At 41.6% G+C, this 19,909-nt stretch overlaps 1 long non-coding RNA gene across 7 annotated transcripts in view; it reads left to right on the forward strand.

The window, feature by feature from the left end:
- The first annotated feature begins 474 nt into the window (after positions 1–474).
- The window catches only part of LOC112580606, a 47,228-nt gene continuing 27,793 nt past the window's right edge, over positions 475–19,909 (forward strand). For 2 of the 7 annotated variants that reach the window (XR_006546492.2, XR_006546493.2), the window contains exons 1-4: positions 940–2,253; positions 10,525–10,705; positions 12,016–12,118; positions 13,687–13,806. This is a non-coding gene — a long non-coding RNA (uncharacterized LOC112580606). Of the gene's footprint in view, positions 2,254–6,194; positions 6,383–10,524; positions 10,706–11,997; positions 12,119–13,686; positions 13,807–14,967; positions 15,208–19,909 lie in introns of those variants that run through there. The other 5 variants (XR_006546489.2, XR_006546491.2, XR_006546488.2 and 2 more) reach the window with 5 other exon arrangements.

Genomic DNA, 19,909 nt, shown 5'->3' on the forward strand with positions numbered 1-19,909 from the left:
TACTTCGACTAGAAACATGAATGTGCCGAGAAGCACAGAAAATATGTTGTTGTTCTACTGGGAGGTCTCAGACGGCTCCAGGAGGACTCTCTTGAAAAGGCACCAGCTCCCAGCCAACTCCAAAAGTACTGCTCACTCTGCCCCCTGGTGCATGTGTGTGCGGCTCCTTCAGTAAAGAATTCCGTCCTCCCCACTTCCAGGTGATGCTGTGAACAGCTCTGCAGGATCCTACCTCCCAGGGGCCCAGGGAATGTTTCTCACTCTGTGTGTCCTGTGCTTAAGGCGTGGGGAAACCAAAGACTTGGATTCCTTGCCAATTCATTCCTTCAACAAATATTTATTGGTTTCCTTCTGTGTCCACATCACTCTTCACCAAGCTGTCAAGGGAGGCAGGCTTGTGGATAAATGTAGGGTTCTGAATCATCGTGGGGTGTGGTGAGGGGTGGGCGGGTGGCAAGGAGCAGGGTAGTTTGTGGGAGTTTAGCAACAGTAATGCTGCTGTGTGCCTAGTGTCCCAGACTGTGCCTGGCACCAGACGCTCAGAAAATATTTGTTGAATCTATTTGAAGATGAAATATTCTGGGTATCTAAGTTTTTTGCTTCCCCTAAACTAACTCTTTTCATCTCGGTAACTGTCTCTTATCAGTACTACCTTAGTTAAAAGTGTGTACTAAGCAAAGCAGTTTTTTTGTTTGTTTTTTCCTTGGATGGCTAATAACTTGGTATCGTATCAGACTCATCCTGATCTTTGTGGAGAGGCCATATCTCGCTGAGATCCAGCATATGATGTTTTGGGTCAGGATGGGAAGGAGAGGAAATTAGTTAGCTAGAAAACTGGCTAACTTGTGTGTGCTAAGTTCGCTTCAGGAACGTCTGACTCTCTGCAACCCCAGGGACTGTAGCTCCTCTGTCCATGGGATTCTCCAGGCGAGAATACCGGAGTGGGTTGCCATTTTCTCCTCCAGCGGATCTTCCTGACCCAGGGATCAAACCGGAGTCTCTTAGGTCTTCTGCACTGTCAGGTGGGTTATTTACCACTAGCACCACCTGAACTTCCCTGGGGAGTCCCTGCTATTTAACGCAATGGATGTATCCAGCCCGTGGCAATATGCAGGTGCTTTAGGTTTGCTTGAGTAAAGTGGATGGGCCTCTCCTCATTCTTTGGCTTGTAAGAATGTTCTGGGAGAAGTCTATTAAATCCATGTGACTGGTTGCTCACCCTGTATGAAATTTTCAGTTTGCCCAAGAGCTGACATGTGAAATAATCCTACTGACTTTTCAAGCAATTAAATATTTTTCAAGCAATTAGACGTTGGAGTCTAGAATGTTCCACAGCACTCAATGGGGGGGGGGGGGGGGGGGACGGCTCTGCCGCTCCCTGGTGGGAGCTTCTGGTGCAGTTGAGGAATCACAGCTAACACACGGAACCACCAAGCCCTGTGTTAAGGAAGAATAGAGAAGGCAGAGAAAGGCACCGGTCTTAGGAGCTGGAGAGAATTGGAAGGCGAGGAGGGACTTGAGCTGGCAATGTCACCGGCAAAGCCTATTAACAATTACTGGGAAATATAAAAAGGAATCTGAGTAATGAAATAAGGTCTAAACTTAAAAAAAAATCCTTTGTGCTGAGTCTGGTTTCACTTGCTCACAGGGGGCCACATGCAGAGGCCTCGCACCCAGCCCTTTAGACCAGAGTTTCTGGTGGCAGATAGCTGTTTCCTATAACTCAGTTCTGGCCAGGCCTGTGCAGAAGCGCTGAGCACAACGCTCAACTCAAGACGGCGGCGGTGGCAGCAGGCAGTGTGCAGAGTGCTCAGCCCGGCTCTCTGGAAGCTGAGCGGCGCACTTGTGCCAGCCTCGCGAGAACTCCGCCCCCTCTGGCGAGATCCCTATAAGGCAGCCGGGCCCACAACCTGTGGGATGAGCTTGTGCTCTAGAGCCCGAGCTTCTGGCTGTCCATTCCCTGATATAAGAAAGGTTTCCTTTGCGTCTGCACCGCACTAGTTCTCGCTGGCCTGAGATACCCGGCAGGAGGTGTCTTGTTGGGTTCCAACTGAAAAGGGTCAGTAATGGTAGGAGGAGGCCAGGCAGTGGGCTAAGAGAACTGAGTAGTGGGATCCCATCATCCTCACAGCAGCTCCGTGGTGGTGGTACCATTGTTGCCCCCTTTTGCATGTGAGAAGCCAGCCGTACGGAAGTTAAGTAACTTGCTCCTTGTCACTCAGCGAGTGGAGGTGAAAAACAGTTGTGCAGAAGGTAAGGGTGGGTGAAATTGTAGGTTAGTGAAAAAAACACCATTTCCTCTCCCTCTTCTCTCTTTACATAGCAGATAATAATAACCACCTTTCAGGATTGTTTGGTGGGATAAATGAGAGGGTTTGTGAATGTTCTGAGCTGCATGTGCTCAGTGGGAAGTCAGACCGCATTAGGGAAAGGGAGGCGAGGACAGACGCGGCATGGAGGGAACTCTGACATGACTAATGGCAGCCATGGGAAATAAATTTGGAAAGGAAAAGGGCTCTGGTTCATAGAGGGCTTGCAACCTGAGAGAGGGTGGGGATTGATGTGGCCTAGATACTTTCATAAAAGGGATTGTTCTCTTCTTGTTTTTAAAATAGTACATACTCATGAATATTTTGGAGGAAAAAAACCCAGGAAAGTATGAAGATGAAAATAAAATAATTCTACTACCCAGAGATACCCACTTAGAGCCTTTTTTGCATTATCTAACTTTGATCCTAACTTTGTGAAAGGTGTTATAAACTAGGAAATTAAGATATTAAAGTTATGAAATACTGTTTCTATGCATGATATGTACATAGATACAGTATTCCTTATGGTTATACTGTAAAATAAGTCCTGCTTTTTTCAGTTTGTTGTGAACATTTTCCTCATCACTAGATTTTTTTTTTTAATTTTTAAGGCTATAGAATATGAATAATAAGGTAGAACCATGATATACCTAACAGTTTCTCTGTTGTTGACTATTTGTTTCCAACTTCTCACTATTAGAAATAGCACTGTGATGGATATCCTTATACAAAAGCTTTAATTGCATTAAAAATTATTTATTTAGGCTGAATTCCTAGAAACAGAGACATTAGGTCAAAGAGTATAAGTGTTTTTAAGATTCTTGATTCATATTGCCAAATGGCTTTCAAGAAAGGTTGAATTCATTTATACTCTCATCAGCACTGTATGAGAGTTTCCATTTTATGGGCCTTTCATTTTATGGAAACTTTGCCAACAATGAAGTCCTTTTTTTTTTTTTTTTTTAACTTTGTCAATTTCAAAGAAAAAAATGGTATCTTGTTTCAATTTGTATTTCTTGATTATAAGTGAGGTACAAACAATTTTTTCCTAATTTATTGGTCATTTGTATTTGTTCTTTTGTGAGTTTTTTCTTTGTTTTCTTAATCATTATTCTAAAACAGCCCTTTTCAATAAAGACCTAATGTGAGCCATGTATGTAATTTAAAATTTTCTAGTATCAACATTAAACAAGTAAAAAGAAACAGGTAAAATAACTTTAGTGAAAAGTTATTTTAATAATAGAATTTATTTAGCCAAATATACCCCAAATATTATCATTTTAACACTGACACTAGCCTTGTTTCAAGTCTTCTTGTGGTTAGTGGCTACCCTATTGGACAGTGCAGATTTAGAACAATTAGATAGAACTAGCAGAGAATGTTAGTATCTCTGATATTTATTTATGCTGCTAAGTCACGTTAATCGTGTCTGACTCTGTGTGACCCCATAGACGGCAGCCCACCAGGCTCCGCTGTCCCTGGGATTCTCCAGGCAAGAACACTGGAGTGGGTTGCCATGTCCTTCTCCAGTTTATTTATGAGACCTTCATAAATTCAGAATATTACCTTTTGTCTGTTGTACCTGTTATAACTTTTTCTAGTATGTCATTTGCCATTGTTTTTTGGATTACGTATTTTAAAATTACATAGACAAATCTTTCATTTCTGTCTTCTGTTGTTTCTTCCATTGTTTTTAGATTTACCCATTCTTAGATCAGCTGATTTTTCACCTAGAGTTTTAATGGTTTAATTTTTAATGTAATTCTTTAATTCCAGAATTCATTGCATTTATTTTTAGTCTACCTGACTTATCAAAAAGGTCACTCTAGTTTTATGTCTATTGACTTCTTATAATTTTTTATTGAATTTTATTAGACTTGGCTAGGTTTTCATTGTGGTGTGCAGGCTTTCCCTGTGGTAAGAGGGAGGTACTCTCTACTTGAGGCACTTGGGTTTCTCATTGCAGTGGCTTCTCTTGTTGCAGAACACAGACTCTAGGGCTCTCAGGATTCATTAGTTGTGTTGCTTTGGGTTAGTTGCCCCGACATATGTGGAATCTGCCCAGACCAGGGATTGAACCCATGTCCCCTGCATTGGCAGGCAGACTCCAACCAGTGGATCACCAGGGAAGTCCTCCTTGTAATTTTTAATTGTTTCTATCTTATGTATTTTGATGCTTTGTTACTTAGTAGCAGATCCCAATCATTGATCTTTATAAAGGAATATGATCTTCCGTGTCCTTTCTAATGTCTTTTGCTTTAACTTTCCATTGTTTGAAATTAATATTGTCATGCCTGGATTTGGTGTCTGCATTTGCTTAAGAAATCATTGCCCAACCTTCAATTTTTAGCTTTTCAATTTTATTTTGCACAAATGTGTGTGTGTGTACTCAGTCATGTCCGACTCTGCAACCCCATGGACTGTAGCCCACCAAGCTCCTCTGTCCGTGGGATTTTTCCAGGCAAGAATACTGGAGTGGGTTGCCATTTCCTTCTCTAGGGGATCTTCCCAACCTAGAGATTGAACCCATGTCTTTTGTATCTCCTGCATTGACAGGCAAATTCTTGACCACTGTTGCCATCTGGGAAGTTTTGTGGGAAAGGGGATGAAAAATAAGGGGTAAAGAGAATATACCAGTTATCTCTTAAAGATGCATGAGCACCTTTGTCTTAAAGGCCACTGGTGAGAACTTCATTCATGGGGATACCTAGGTGAAGAGTAGGTGATGGTTCCTTTCTTGGAAGCCATCATCCGGCTATAGATTCTTACCAGAGAAGAAGAAAGAATTGATTTGGGGGCTGGGGCGGGGGGAGGTGGCAATGAGAAGTTTCTGCCACACCAATAGTAGGGTTGTCTCTGCCTCTATCTGGTCTGAAGCACTTTGGATCATGGGAGGCATGTTCACCACATCCATTATTCTATATCCCACCTTGTTGTAGGCTGGGAGCAATAGTCCTAGAAGGACATAGTAAGGGACACACTTAGGATAGTTTTGAGGATACAAGGGGAATGTAATGTGCTATTCCAAAAAGCAGTACAGTAACAGCTGCCTGATTTTCTAAAGTACATTCCAGAATGTCATGCAGGAAGTGGGAAAGAAACATGTCTTTGCCTTCTTTCAGACTGTGGTTTGTTCAATTTTAAGTGGCAAAAATTTGTCACCTTCTATTTTTTGTTGTTTTTTAGTCACTCAGTCATGTCCAACTCTTTTGCGACTCATGGACTGTAGCCCACCAGGCACCTCTGTCCATGGGATTTCCCAGGCAGGAATACTGGAGTGGGTTGCCATTTCCTTCTCCAGGGGATCTTCCTGACCCAGGGATCAAATCCGCGTCTCCTGCATTGTCAGGAGGATTCTTTACCACTGAGCCACCAGGGAAGCCCTTGTCACCTTCTATAGAATTTCTCAATTCAGTTTGTAAGTAGTAGATCATCCTTGCATACTTTAGAAGTTTGCAAACTTTAGATTGACAATCTCGGTTTTAGTTTTCCTTGTATGTATGTATGTATATGTATGTCTTTCATACATATCCAAGCATTAGGAATTGTTAATCAAACATCACATGTTTTTTTCTCCTGTGTTAATAATTCATTTTTGACCAGAAGTTGAGATCATGAAAGCCATGCTTCAGAAGGATGCCTGACTTTACAAAAGATATTTGGAAGAGATTGAGCTTGGAGGCATGTACACAGGCTAGGAGTCAAGGGCGGCAGTCTTACACTGGGGCAGTGAGACCCTGGATAGATTAGGGCCATGAGGGATGGAGCAGAAAGTGTGTGTCCATGAACAGTTCCTCTCAAAGGAAACACTGAGTCTTTGTAAAAGACTGGACACAACTGATAAAGAGAAAAGAGTTGACTTAATTTTTTTGTTTGGGTTGACAGAAATTCTGTGTGAAATCAGAAAATCTCACAAAAGTATGAGCGGATTGGAAATCTGACTTATCGGAAGATGTTGTTTTAATTTGGGATATGCTCAATTTGAGAGGGAAGCAGTCCATACAGGGAAGAAACTGAAGATTAGCTCATTCAACAGCCATTCCCTCTCCCTTCCAGGGGTCCTCTATCACAAGGTATAGAAAGATAACCAAACATACCTGTTTCTCTCGGTCTTCTGAAGAGATTGGCTATATGCATGTGACTTAGATCCCACAATTAACTGCACCTTATGAGGTTAAATTGCAGAATTGAGTACACACAGGCTTGGGGAAGAGGTTACCTTTGAGCTTGGGTCCGTAATTATGTGCTGAGAGTAATGAAGTGGTAGGAGGATGGCTACTCAATGAGAGGAAGAAGAGTGTATTGGTCAAATATGCGGGGATCGTGTTAAGGAGATGCTCTGAAAAGCATAAAAGGATTGATTAGATGCAATTTTGGGGCTCGTTGAGGCTAAAAGGCATGAAACTGTAAGGGCAGAATCAATTGAATTTTGTATCTTTTTTTTCCGTTGGGACCCAAAGCAGTGCCTGGTGGAGTAACATGATCTGTATTTGCTACCACTGCATTGTTACTGTTATTTTAAGTATTTTTTAAACAAGAAGTCTTTTTTAAAAGATTCTATGTGTTTATTATTGGCTGGGCTGGGTCTTCATTGCTATGCAGCCTTTTCTCTGGTTGTGGTGAGCAGGGGCTACTCTGTTGCGGTGCATGGGCTTCTCCTTGTGGCGACTTCTCTTGTGGAGCATAGGCTCTAGGGCATACAGGCTCCAGTACTTGTGGCTCCCGGGCTCTAGAGCACAAGCTCGAAAGTTGTGGCACGTGGGCTTAGTTCTGCGGCCTGTGGGATCTTCCTGGATCAGGGATCAAACCCGTGTCTCCTGCACTGGCAGTCAGAGTCTTTACTACTGAGCCACCAGGAAAGCACCCCCCCCCCGCCCCCACCACTTATTACTTTTGATAATGTGACCTTCAGCAACTTGCTTAGAGTTGCTGAATTTTAGCTTCCTCCTTTGTAAGAGGAAGATCTTCTTACATGTGTAACAGAGTTTGCTAGGATTGAAGCACCCTCCAAAGTGAGTATGCAATTACAGTTCCCTGCCCCTGTCAATCAGATAACAGGCTAGGCAATTAAGATACAAAGCACATTATGACAAAATCCCTGCCCTCAGGAGCTCACATTCTACTGGGGAAACAGAGAGGAAAATGATGATGGCAGAACAAATAAAGTCTGTGATAAAAGTATCCAGCAGGTTCATCTCTGTCTTGTAGGACTGGGAATTGCAGAGGAAATCAGGCGGGATTCTCAGAGGAGGGCAGAATTTGCTCTGGGTCAGAAGGGTGAGTGCAAATGTAAGACAGAGAAAGCAGGGCAAGTGGGCAAGTCATTTCTAGCTGATAGAACAACATGAGGCCACAGATTAAGAGATTTCATACCACAGCGGTGGTACGGTGGTGTGAAACTCTCTGCCAGCCCAGGGAAGAACTAGTATTGTGTCGAGGTTGCCAGGGAGGAGAGGTAATCACGATCAACCCACTCATTGGTTCTGGGACTGGCTCTGTCAGTTGACACCTTCCTTTTTCATATCTTCATAATTCGTCTCCCTTGACAGCCTCTCCTTGGTTGAAACCTGTACACTCATGTTTCCTCAGGTCTGAAATCATTTTCCTTGTTTGCTATTTCCTCAATCTACTGTCCCGTATCTCTCTTTCTTTTCCTTTCATTCCTGGCCTCCTTTTCCTCCCTTTACAACTCATTACTCAAGGCCCTGTGCTCTGCATTCTCTGCCGATTCCTGTCCTGAGGGGTTCTTACAGGTCACCATGGCCCCTTGGTGGCCAGAATTTGTTGCCTTCTTTTTTATTCCCTTTTAATTTACTTCTGTGATGTTTAGCCTTTTGCCATCTCTTCCAGAGTTTCTGTCTCACTGTCCCCTCAGATCCTGCTGCGTCTTCTGTCGCCTTTGTCAGGACTCTTCTACTGCCCAACCCTAAAGTTTGGTGTTTCATAGCATTCTTTCTTACAATCAACAAGTCTCTCTGAGTAATGTCATCCACTCTTGAGGTTTCCATTGCCTCTCCTAATTATTCTCGTGACTTCCACTGGTTATCTGTGGAAATCACTTAACCTGTGACCTCTGCCTCTGTCCTGGGGTTCCAACTCATATTCCCTGTCTCCCATTAAGGACTCCACGTCTCTGCCCCTCAGGCACCTCTGAGTGAATATATCCCAAATCAAGCTTCCTGTCCTCTCCAACAGTCCTGTTTCCTGCATGTCCCACTTTCATTTCACAGTCCAAATGGGAATCCCGGGAGTGGTCCTTACTCTCTTCTCTTTCTCTCTCCAGTCTATCCAATCTGTCAACAAATCCTTTTATTTCTACTTTCTTTTTAATTTAATTTTATTTTTTAAACTTTACATAATTGTATTAGTTTTGCCAAATATCAAAATGAATTCGCCACAGGTATACCTCATGAGTTTATCCTCTCCTCTGTCTCTTCCTGTTACTGTCAAAGCTCTTATCTTTGTTCAACTTGAGCAGCTTCCTTTCACTGCACTCATATTCATCCTTGAATATCTTTCAGAGTGATCATTCCAAAATTCATTCATTCCTACAGTGAATGATTTAAATCATGCTGCATTATTTAAAGTAATCATGCCCTTATTTAAAGTAATTATTTTTTTATCACCCAAAATAGTAGTTCCCAATCCTTTTTGCATGTTTTTTTTTTTTTCCATGTCAAAAACCATCATGGATGCCCCCATGATAGCTATACTCTTTTCACCTGTTAATTGAGAGATTACCTAAATTAAAAGCTACTTTGAATTCAGCAACAGTTTACCATTTATTACAGGGAGGGAGGTGGGAGCGGGGTTCAGGATGGGGAACATGTGTACACCTGTGGCAGATTCATGTTGATGTATGGCAAAACCAATACAATATTGTAAAGTAATTAGCCTCCAATTAAAATAAATAAATTTAAATTTAAAAAAACTTGGAAAAAAAATAAAGCATCGACATACAATTGACCAATAATATCTATCCAGAAACATAAGATACATTCAATCTGTAGACAATGAATTCTTGACTTCTTGCCATGACTACTTACCACCAGTCAAGAACCACTGCCTTGAAGATGACATCCACATTAATTAGTGAGCTGTATAACCTACTTTAAACTGTTTCCAGTTACATCTCCAGTCATTTTGCTGTGCTTGCCTTCTTGGCCCACTACAGCCACACAGGCTGCTCCAGTTCCTTCCACTTCTCACTCATCACCATTCCCAGAAATGCCCTTGCATCCTTTTCTTTGCCTTGCCTTATCCCATAAGATTTTTTGCTCTTTCGTGTAACTCGTAGTATTTCTTATGTCATCTCTAGTGTAGCACTTACTGTATTGTATTGGGGTGATTTTTGACATTTGTCTCCCTCACCAGATTCTGGGCTCCTAGGAGGCAGAGTCTGGGTCCTATTCACCTTCGTATCCTGGGTCCCTAGCAGAGTGCCTGGTGAAGAGTAGGTGCTCATGTGGTGGAGGTGGGTTCATAGTGACTATTAGGATATCTTTCACAGCCTTAGAAGAGCAGTTTCCTGGCAGAAGAAAAGCAAAATAGCCCTGCCCTGAGTGCCCAGGTCTTTCCTTGTAATTGCCGCTCTATACAGAAACAAATAATAATCTTACACTCAGCTGAAACGCTGTAGAAAGTCACAGCTGGAAGGAACTGCAGCTCTCATTCAGTGTGACTCCTTCATATTGTATATCAGGAAACTGCATGTAGCCTTTCTTTGTCTAGATCCAGCAACACAGTTTTCAGCTTTCTCCATATTCAGGTTCTTGATTCATTTTCTTTGGCTCCTGACTTGTCCACAGTCCTCCTAGTTTGTTGGAGTAAGTTGTTCATTTACGAAAGGTTTAAAAATCGTTTTAGTCCCTGACTTTCAAGTTGTCAAATGGCTACAACTCATAGATAATTTACGCTTTAAAATGGTTTGGACACATAGGGAGCACAGCTCAGAGCTCCGTGATGACCTCGAGGAGTGGGCAGGGGCAGTGGGAGGGAGGCGGAAGAGGAAGCGGATATGTGTATGTATATAGCTGATTCATGTTGTTGTACAGTGAAAACTAGCACACTATTGTAAAGCAATTATCCTCCAATTAAAAAAAAAAAATGGTTTAGACATGTCACCCTTCTTGGCCAGATCTTTTACCAGGCAGTATCTAAGGAGGAACCAAATTGGCAGATTTGAATCCTAACTTCATTTACTTCTCTTGCCCAGGCTTTGGTGGCAGTACGAATGGGCAGCAAAATGCCAAATGCAAGTGGCCAGAGGAAGAGCAGCAACCTGGACATTCAACCTCTGGAAAAATGAAAATTCACTAGTCTCCTCTCATTTCAGAGAGCAGAAGCTGCCTGGTTTCTAAACTTGGAAGTTCTGAGTCTCAAATGCCAGGTATCAGGTAAGAGATGGGTGTTTCTGTGGCAACTCAGAGTTTTGTGTAAGGGGAATGGTTTGTATGGAGCTGTAAAGTACGTAGATTGGGTAGAATATGGGGGAAATTTGCCTTTGGCAAGATGCTAAACCTCTGCAATATCTTCAGGGCACAGCGTATAACATGGAAAAAATGGAGCCCTCTTCTGTTGCATCCAACTGCATGGTCACTTTGAGAACAGTAAAGTAGTAGTCATTCTCGAAGTGTGTGCAAGGAAAATTAGCAAAAGGAAGTCACAACCTAGGATTTCTGAAGAGCCTGCCTCAGATTATTGCCTCTCCACAGAGGGAAAACCTGGGCCTCCCTCTGAATTTAAACGAGGTATTACTGCTAACCATTAAAAATGAAAATCCTCCTTCATCCAGTAGCCTGTAGGTGTGTGGGCATCCTTACCAATCAGTGTTCCACCTTTTGGCAAGTAAATATGACCTAAAATCATCTATTTATACTTTATACAAAATTCCTAACTCCAAGGGATAAAAGTTGTCAGGTTCCCAAATTCAAGTCTAAAGAAGTTAGAATCCTGATTGTTTACAAAGCTTGCCATCAAATGGAGCTGGTGTTAATTAACTCTGGCATCCCTAAATTCAACTTTGCATATTCAATGGTTGCTATGAAAAGCTGGGTCTGAATAACAAATGCACAGACGGCACCATTAAGCAGAGAGCAGGCATCACATAGTTTTCCTTGGGTTGCTTCTGTTACCAATCAAGCTTGTAGACGTGAGGCTAGAGGGTTTCTGACAGTAAGTTCCACAAAAAGATGCTGTTCATTTATTTTGGCAGTGGGCTGTACTATTCTAAGAAGGCAGCTGTACGTGGCAGAGCCCAGCTTTATAACTCAAAATTTGTCCTTCCTTCACAGTTGCAGGACATTGGGTTATGGCATTTTAGAGGGAGATGGAACAGATAGAGGGCTGCATTGAGAAACAGCAGTTAAAATGCTATGCCTCATAAAATCCCTTATGTGCAGTACAATGTTTTTAGTTATTAAATGAGCATAATTCAAAGGGCAATTTACTTTTCATCATTTGTACTATTGTATATTCCTACCATATTTATCACTTTTATTTCTTTGCAGACAATTTTCAACTTGTGCAGTTTGATAGTAGCTCATGGATATATTTAAATCCCAAAGATAAGAGGGTTTACATTGATATTTTAGCAATTATAGTGAGCATTTTCCAAGTTCTACAAAAGCCGTATTTAAATTGAATATTTCTGGACATAAAACAAGACAGCAATACAATAGCTGTAAAGTGGGCCTTTATTTTTCAGCTGATACTTTTCTGGACAACACAATGGTGAGGTCACGCTGAGGGGATTCCGAGGCACACAGAGAAACACCCAAGTATATAGCCGAGGAGCAGACTGACCTGTGGTGAGCGTGGCTTTGTCTGGGCTCATGTGACAAAACAGTTCCCAGATGCTCTAATGACAGGCACGTTGTTTTCCTTTCGGCTCTTGGCAGGATGCTCACTGTAAACCGAGAATGGAGTTTAGCACCTGAGAACAGGCTTCTAAGCAGGCCTGGGGGGTGAGAAGGAAAGGGGAAAATAACAAAGTGCTGCATCTTTTTCCTCGGCGTAAAGAGTGCACAGTCTGTTTTTGTTTCCTCTGTCAATTACCAGGCAAATATCTGTCTTTGCATATGCTCAAATCAACTGTTCTACCAATGCTTCTAGGATAAAATACCGCAAACACCCAGGGCCATATTGTTTATCATATATTGTTGTCTTTGCATATATGCTAGAGTTTACTAACTCCAATTCACCCCATTGCATCCATATAAATTCACAGTAGTATCTGCATTGTTTGATGTTAGAATAGAAATTTGGGTTTGGAACTGAGATCTATCCATAAAACTTTTTTTGTAATTCTTCTTTCTCTGATTATTTCCATTTAATCTACTCTGCTTTAAGCCAGACACTCCTAAAATAGTCTGTACCTTGAACAGACTGGGCATTGTTGGGGTTGCATGCTCGTAGTTCCACAGAAACCATGTCCATGAGTCAGAAAGCAAACACCAGGCCTGTTGTATCGATACCATGATGTGTGCTGCTAATGTAACACCTAACACGTGTGAACTGGCCAAGAGTTTCCCTGCAGGATGTAGGGAGGGCTGGAGCTAATTGGAAGCATAACGCATGACTGTTTGGGGAACGTAAAGTCATGCCATCTCAGAGGCAGGCCTTTTCTTATGCTTCTCAGTGGGGCTCCTCTTTCCTTACTAGTGCTCGTGGGACTTTCCTGGCTGTCCAGGGGTTAAGACTTCACGCTTCCAATGGAGGGGATGCAAGTTCAATCCTTGGTTGGGGAACCAAGATCGCATGTGCCACAGGGTGAGGCCAAAAGGTTAAAAAAAAAAAAAAAAAAAAGATAGTGCTCAGGGTTTTACGGTAGTGAGTGGAAGACTAGAGGCCTTTTGCTTCCTGTACATCAATCACTTTGCACCTCAGACCTTAGAGTGTGTTTGTTTATAAGAGGGCAGGCCACACAAGCCTTGCTTCTGAATTCTTGGAGAGTTCTCAAGTCAGCTAACTGCAAGAGCCCAATTAATCAGACTCTATGGTGGAAAGAGGTGAGAATAAAAACTCAAATGTCTCAAGTGATTAAGCAAGATAGATTGCATATCTGTTGTTTTCCATGGCTTCATGGGTCAGCTTTAAGCCAGGGGTCAGCAAACTATCATCTGTACCCTGATATCATGCAGCCCACAAACTAAAAATGATATTTTATATTTTTAAAGTGCTGTTAGAAAAAAAACACACTAAAAGCAAATAATATGGAATAGAGAGTGCATGTGGCCCACAAAATCTAAAATATTTATTATCTGGACTTTTACAGAAAAAGTGTCTAAGCTAGGAGGGTGTAATCATGAGAAATTTCTCATTTTTAGCTGCTGTGTCATTTCTCTTTGTCCCTTAAGTTGTCTGTGTTGTCTGTCAGCTTAGGACAGGACTTTGGCTCAAGGACCCTATGAGAACCAGGTGCAGTTTGGGAGCTTTCTGCATCACTCTGAGGCTTGCCTTACCACAGTCCAAGGCCGCCATACCTTGTGTTCAGCAGGTAAGTGGATGCAGAACCAAGGGCTTACAAAGAGTGAGACTGAACGTGGACTAGAGCAATGCTCTCTAACTTCCCAGCCATGAAGGGACTCCCAGAGCAGCCCTGCCTCCCAGCGAGCACACGTGTTTATCAAATCGTCTGAGCCATTTGATACTTGGGTGTTTTTCTTCCAATACCCTTCTTTAAGAGCTGGCTCACCTCCAAGGTTTGGGGAAGATAAGATTCTAAGTTGATTCCTAAAGTTTCTGGTGAGATAGAGACTGCCTTTCATTCCAGGTTCTTCCTCTTTACTCTTTGATCTGAATCCCAGAAGGGTCATGAGTGTTTCTCCTGCTGCAACTTTGTCTGAATATTGCCAGGAAGCTCTGCTGCTGTGTTTGTAGGTTGATTACCGGGGATTGGGGGTAGAGAGGGGGAGCATCCTTTGTTTTGCTTTCTCATTGGACCAAACTCTCTTCTTGAAGGAACACAAGTCCCAAGTCTAACATGCTCCCCCTGAGGTAGGTATTTCCCACATAAGCAGACTAAGCAACAAACCCAGGGCTGACATCACCATTTCCTCATGACTCTCATTTCCCCCACTCTTCATCCTATTTGAATTTGCCTCAGCTCAGGCCCTCCTCATCTCTCACAGAGACCAATGTAGTGACCTCTTCACTGGTGACTTGACTCCAGAGGCCAGCTCAGTCTACTCTGCATCCTGCTTCCAGGGAGCTGGAAACCGGGCCACATCACTGAAGGTTGGAGCCCTCCATTTGGGTCTCCATTGCCTACAGAATGAAAAGTTCAATTCTGTTGCAGCATTTTTAGACTTACCTAGTCTTCTAGTAAATCTGCCTCCTTCCTTCCCTCACCTTCCATTTGCTCTTATCCTTCAACTGTGGTTACTGAGAGGTGTGATTCCTTAAGCCTTTACTAACTCTGGTTCTACCACCTGAAATGCCCAGCTTGTTTCACTAATACCTAATCATTTTCAAGTTGAGGGGTCAAAGGTCATGCTAAGGATTACGTTTTGTCCCCCCAAAACATGTTGAAGTCCTAATCCCAGTCCCTTATTTCGAAATAGAGTTTTGCAGATGGTCAAGTTAAGATGTGGTCACTAGAGTGAGCCCTAATGCAAAATGACTGGTGTCCTTATAAAAAGACTAAATTTGGTTTTAGATAGACTTGCAGAGAGGAAAGACCAGGTGAAGACACAGAAGAACACCATCTACAAGCCAGGGGATGACAAAGGCCACCAGAAGCCAGGAGAAAGGCATGGAACTGATTCTCCTTTAGCCCTCAGAAGGAACCAAGACTACTGACACTTTGATCTTGGATTTCTTTGCAGCCAAAAGTGGAGAAGCTCTATACAGTCAGCAAAAACAAGACTGGGAGCTGACTGTGGCTCAGGTCATGAACTCCTTATTGCAAATTCAGACTTAAATTGAAGAAAGTAGGGAAAACCACTAGACTATTCAGGTATGACCTAAATCAAATCCTTTACTATTATACAGTGGAAGTGAGAAATAGATTTAAGGGACTAGATCTGATAGACAGAGTGCCTGATGAACTATGGACAGAGGTTTGTGACATTGCACAGGAAACAGGGAACAAGACCATCCCCAAGAAAAAGAAATGCAAAAGCAGCATGGCTGTCTGAGGAGGCCTTACAAATAGCTGTGAAAAGAAGAGAAGCGAAAAGCAAAGGAGGAAAGGAAAGATATACCCATTTGAATGCCGAGTTCCAAAGAATAGCAAGGAGAGATAAGAAAGCCTTCCTCAGAGATCAGTGCAAAGAAATAGAGGAAAACAATAGAATGAGAAAGACTAGAGATCTCCTCAAGAAAATTAGAGATACCAAGGAAACATTTCATGCAAAGATGGGCACAATAAAGGATAGAAATGTTATGGACCTAACAGAATCAGAAGATATTAAGAGGTGGCAAGAATACACAGAAGAACTGTACAAAAAAGATCTTCATGAACCAGATAATCACGATGGTGTGATCGTTCACCTAGAGCCAGACATCCTGGAATGTGAAGTCAAGTGGGCCTTAGGAAGCATCACTACAAACAAAGCTAGTGGAAGTGATAGAATTCCAGTTGCGCTATTTCAAATCCTAAAAGATGATGCTGTGAAAGTTCTGCACTCAATATGCCAGCAAATTTGGAAAACTCAGCAGAAGCCACCTGGAAAAGGTCAGTTTTCATTCCAATCCCAAAGAAAGGCAATGCCAAAGAATGCTCAAACTACCTCACAATTGCACTCATCTCACACGCTAGTAAAGAAATGCTCAAAATTCTCCAAGCCAGGCTTCAACAATATGTGAACTATGAACTTCCAGATGTTCAAGCTGGTTTTAGAAAAGGCAGAGGAACCAGAGATCAAATTGCCAACATCCGCTGGATCATGGAAAAAGCAAGAGAGTTCCAGAAAAACATCTATTTCTGCTTTATTGACTATGCCAAAGCCTTTGACTGTGTGGATCACAGTAAACTGTGGAAAATTCCTAAAGAGATGGGAATAGCAGAGCACCTTACCTGCCTCCTGAGAAATCTGTATGCAGATCAGGAAGCAACAGTTAGAACTGGACATGGAACAACAGACTGGTTCCAAATAGGAAAAGGAGAACATCAAGGCTGTATATTGTCACCCTACTTATTTAACTTATATGCAGAGTACATCATGGTAAAAGCTGGGCTGGATGAAGCACAAGCTGGAATCAAGATTGCTGGGAGAAATATCAATAACCTCAGATACGCAGATGACACCACTCTTCTGGCAGAAAGTGAAGAACTAAAGAGCTTCTGAAAGTGAAAGAGAAGAGTGAAAAAGTTGGCTTAAAGCTCAACATTCAGAAAACTAAGATCATGGCATCTGGTCCCATCACTTCATGGCAAATAGATGGGGAAACAGAGGAAACAGTGGCAGACTTTATTTTTTTGGGCTCCAGAATCACTGAAGATGGTGACTGCAACCATGAAATTAAAAGACGTTTACTCCTTGGAAGGAAAGTTTTGGTGCACCTAAACAGCATATTAAAAAGCAGAGACATTACTTTGTCAACAAAGGTCCGTCTAGTCAAGGTTATGATTTTTCCAGTGGTCATGTATGGATGTGAGAGTTGGACTGTGAAGAAAGCTGAACCCCGAAGAATTGATGCTTTTGAACTGTGGTGTTGGAGAAGACTCTTGAGAGTCCCTTGGATTGCATGGAGGTCCAACCAGTCCATCCTAAGGGAAATCGGTCCTGAACATTCATTGGAAGGACTGATGCTTAAGTTGAAACTCCAATACTTTGGCCACCTGATGTGAAGAGCTAACTCATTAGAAAAGACCCTGATGCTGGGAAAGTTTGAAGGTGGGAGAAGAAGGGGACAACAGAGGATGAGATGGTTGGATGGCATCACTGTCTCAATGGACATGAGTTTGAATGAACTCCAGGAGCTGGTGATGGACAGGGAGGCCTAGCATGCTGCAGTCCATGGGATCGCAAAGTGTTGGACACTACTGAGTGACTGAACTGAACTACAGTGTTTTGTTAGGTTCAGGTGTACAGCAAAGTAATTCAATTATACTCTTGTGTATATTTTCAGATTCTTTTCCATTATAGGTTATAATAAGTCATTGCATATAGTTCTCTGTGCTATATAGTAGGTCCTTATTGGTTAGCTATCTTATATACAGTAGTGTATGTCTGTTAATCCCAAACTCCTAATTTATCTCCAGCCCCCTCTATTCCCTCTCATAACCATCAGTTTGTTTTCTATGTCTGTGAGTCTATTTTTGTTTTATAAATGTGTGTTTATATCATTTTTTAAGATTTCACATGTAAGTGATATCATATGATATTGTCTTTCTCTGACTTACGTAATAATCTTTAGGTCTATCCATGTTGCTGAAAATGGCATTATATCATTCTTATGGCTGAATAATATTCCATTGTATGTATATACCACATCGTTTTTTCCCATTCATCAGTCCCTGGACACTTAGGTGGCTTGTGTGTCTTGGCTATTGTAAATAGTGCTGTTGTGAACACTGGGGTGCATGTATCTTTAGAGTTTTTTCCAGATATACACCCAGGAGTGGGATTGCAGGATAATATGGTAGCTCTATTTTTAGTTTTTTAAAGAATCTCTACACTCTTTTCCATAGTGGCTACACCAATTTACATTCCCACCAACAGTGTAGGAAGATTCCTTTCTTTCCACACCCTCTCCAGCATTTATTATTTGTAAACTTTTTGATGATGACCATTGTGACTGATGTGAGGTAATACTTATTGTAGTTTTGATTTACATCACTGTAATAATTAGTGATGTTGAGCATCTTTTCATGTATCTGTTGACCATCTGTATGTCTTCCTTCAAAAAAATGTGTACTTAGGTCTTCTGCCCATTTTTTATTGTTTTTTTTTTGTTGTTGTTTTTATATATATATTTTAAACTTTTTATATTTTGGAAATTAATCCCTTATCTGTAGCATTGTTTGCCAATATTTTCTCCCAGTCTGTAGGTTGTCTTTTCATTTTGTTTGTGGTTTCCTTTGCTGTGCAAAAGCTTTTAATTAGGTCCCATTTAAAGTGCTACTTTTAAAGTTATAATGTACATACAAATCACCTTGTAACCTTGTTAAAATGCAGATTCTGATTCATTAGGCCCAAATTGGGGCCTCACATACTGAATTTCTTTTTTTTTTCATTAAGTGAAAGAGGTTTATTTAGGGAGATAAACACTCCAGAGACTGAGTGTGGGCGATCTCAGAAAGTGAGAGGGGCCAGGGCAAGGTGTTGTCAGTTTTTATAGTGGGTGGGTAGTTTCATAAGCTAATGAGTGGGAAGAGTATTCCAGCTATTTTGGGGAAGAGACAGAGATTTCCAGGAATTTGGGCCACTGCCCACTTTTGGGCCTTTTATGGTTAGCTTTGGAAATGTCCCCTGTGGGTGTGTTGTGGGGGCTTGCTCATGTAGTGTGAAAGTGTATTAAGGCTCAAGGTTCAGTGGAAATCAGTCATCCGCCATCTTGGACCTAGTTGGTTCTAACCAGTGTGCGTTGTGTCCTCGATGGCTGTCATTCTTTAAGGTTGTGCCCTGCCCCTTTCCCTTCCGTTTCATTCCCCACTTAGAAATTTTACTCCCATAATCTTTTGAGAAGCAGAGGGGGATAGTCCATTTTCTGTAGCTGCTTCAGGGCTAAATAGGGGCATCAACTCTGCCCTGTCAGGAAGTAAAAATCTTTCGATGCCTGATCTGAGGGCCCCAAGGACAGGACAGCTTCTTGTTTTAGGTAGGTTTGTGCTGGAATTCCTGCGCAGACATCATCTTAATGTGGAACTGTTGTAACTGCTTCCGTAGTCTTTCTATGAATCTTCCTGAAGATAAAGCATTTTTGTAACACCATCAGAGTACAATAATAATTGTCTATGAATGACAAAAGACTGAAAAGGCACGTTTAGACATCTGATTACAGTGTAATTGATATAGAAGCTTGGTTACTGTTGTGACATACAACTTTTTAAGATAACAACTATAACTATAGCATTATACCAGGACTTATCCAAATTTTAGAAACTTTATATAATTTTTAGAATGTCTGTATTAATAACATTCATCTGTATAGTATATCTTAAGTCAGTTTATTGCTCGTGTAGTAATGGACTTTTTGTAATTTAATATACCAAATAATATGTTAAACATTTCTCTCTGAGATGCCCTCTAAAGTATCCCAAAGTTAGCTGGAAGTCAAAAGAATGTTAATTAAAATTTGGTATTTTGGAAGTTTGTCAAAAAACTTTGAAATACTTGGTCAAATAAGATCATCGGTCACAGTGAGACAATACTTATTTCTTAACCAAAGTTAAAAGAGACCAAGATGCTGAATTTCTAGCAAGCTCCCGGGAGATACCAATGTTGCTGGCCCACAGGCTGCACTTTGAGTGCCAGGACTTTAGGGTGCTTGTTTATATGTCTGTAAATGACGCTGTAATGTGCCTGAGGGCTAAATCTTTGAATACCCAGTGCAGTTCTGGGGACTTGACAGGCACATAATAAATGCTAGTTGAATGATTGATGAATGAATGAATGAACCTATGTTAGAGGATCATAGTGAAGTGAAACTTG

Source organism: Bubalus bubalis, chromosome 19 (assembly GCF_019923935.1).
Source record: "Bubalus bubalis isolate 160015118507 breed Murrah chromosome 19, NDDB_SH_1, whole genome shotgun sequence".
Classification (NCBI taxonomy): domain Eukaryota; kingdom Metazoa; phylum Chordata; class Mammalia; order Artiodactyla; family Bovidae; genus Bubalus; species Bubalus bubalis.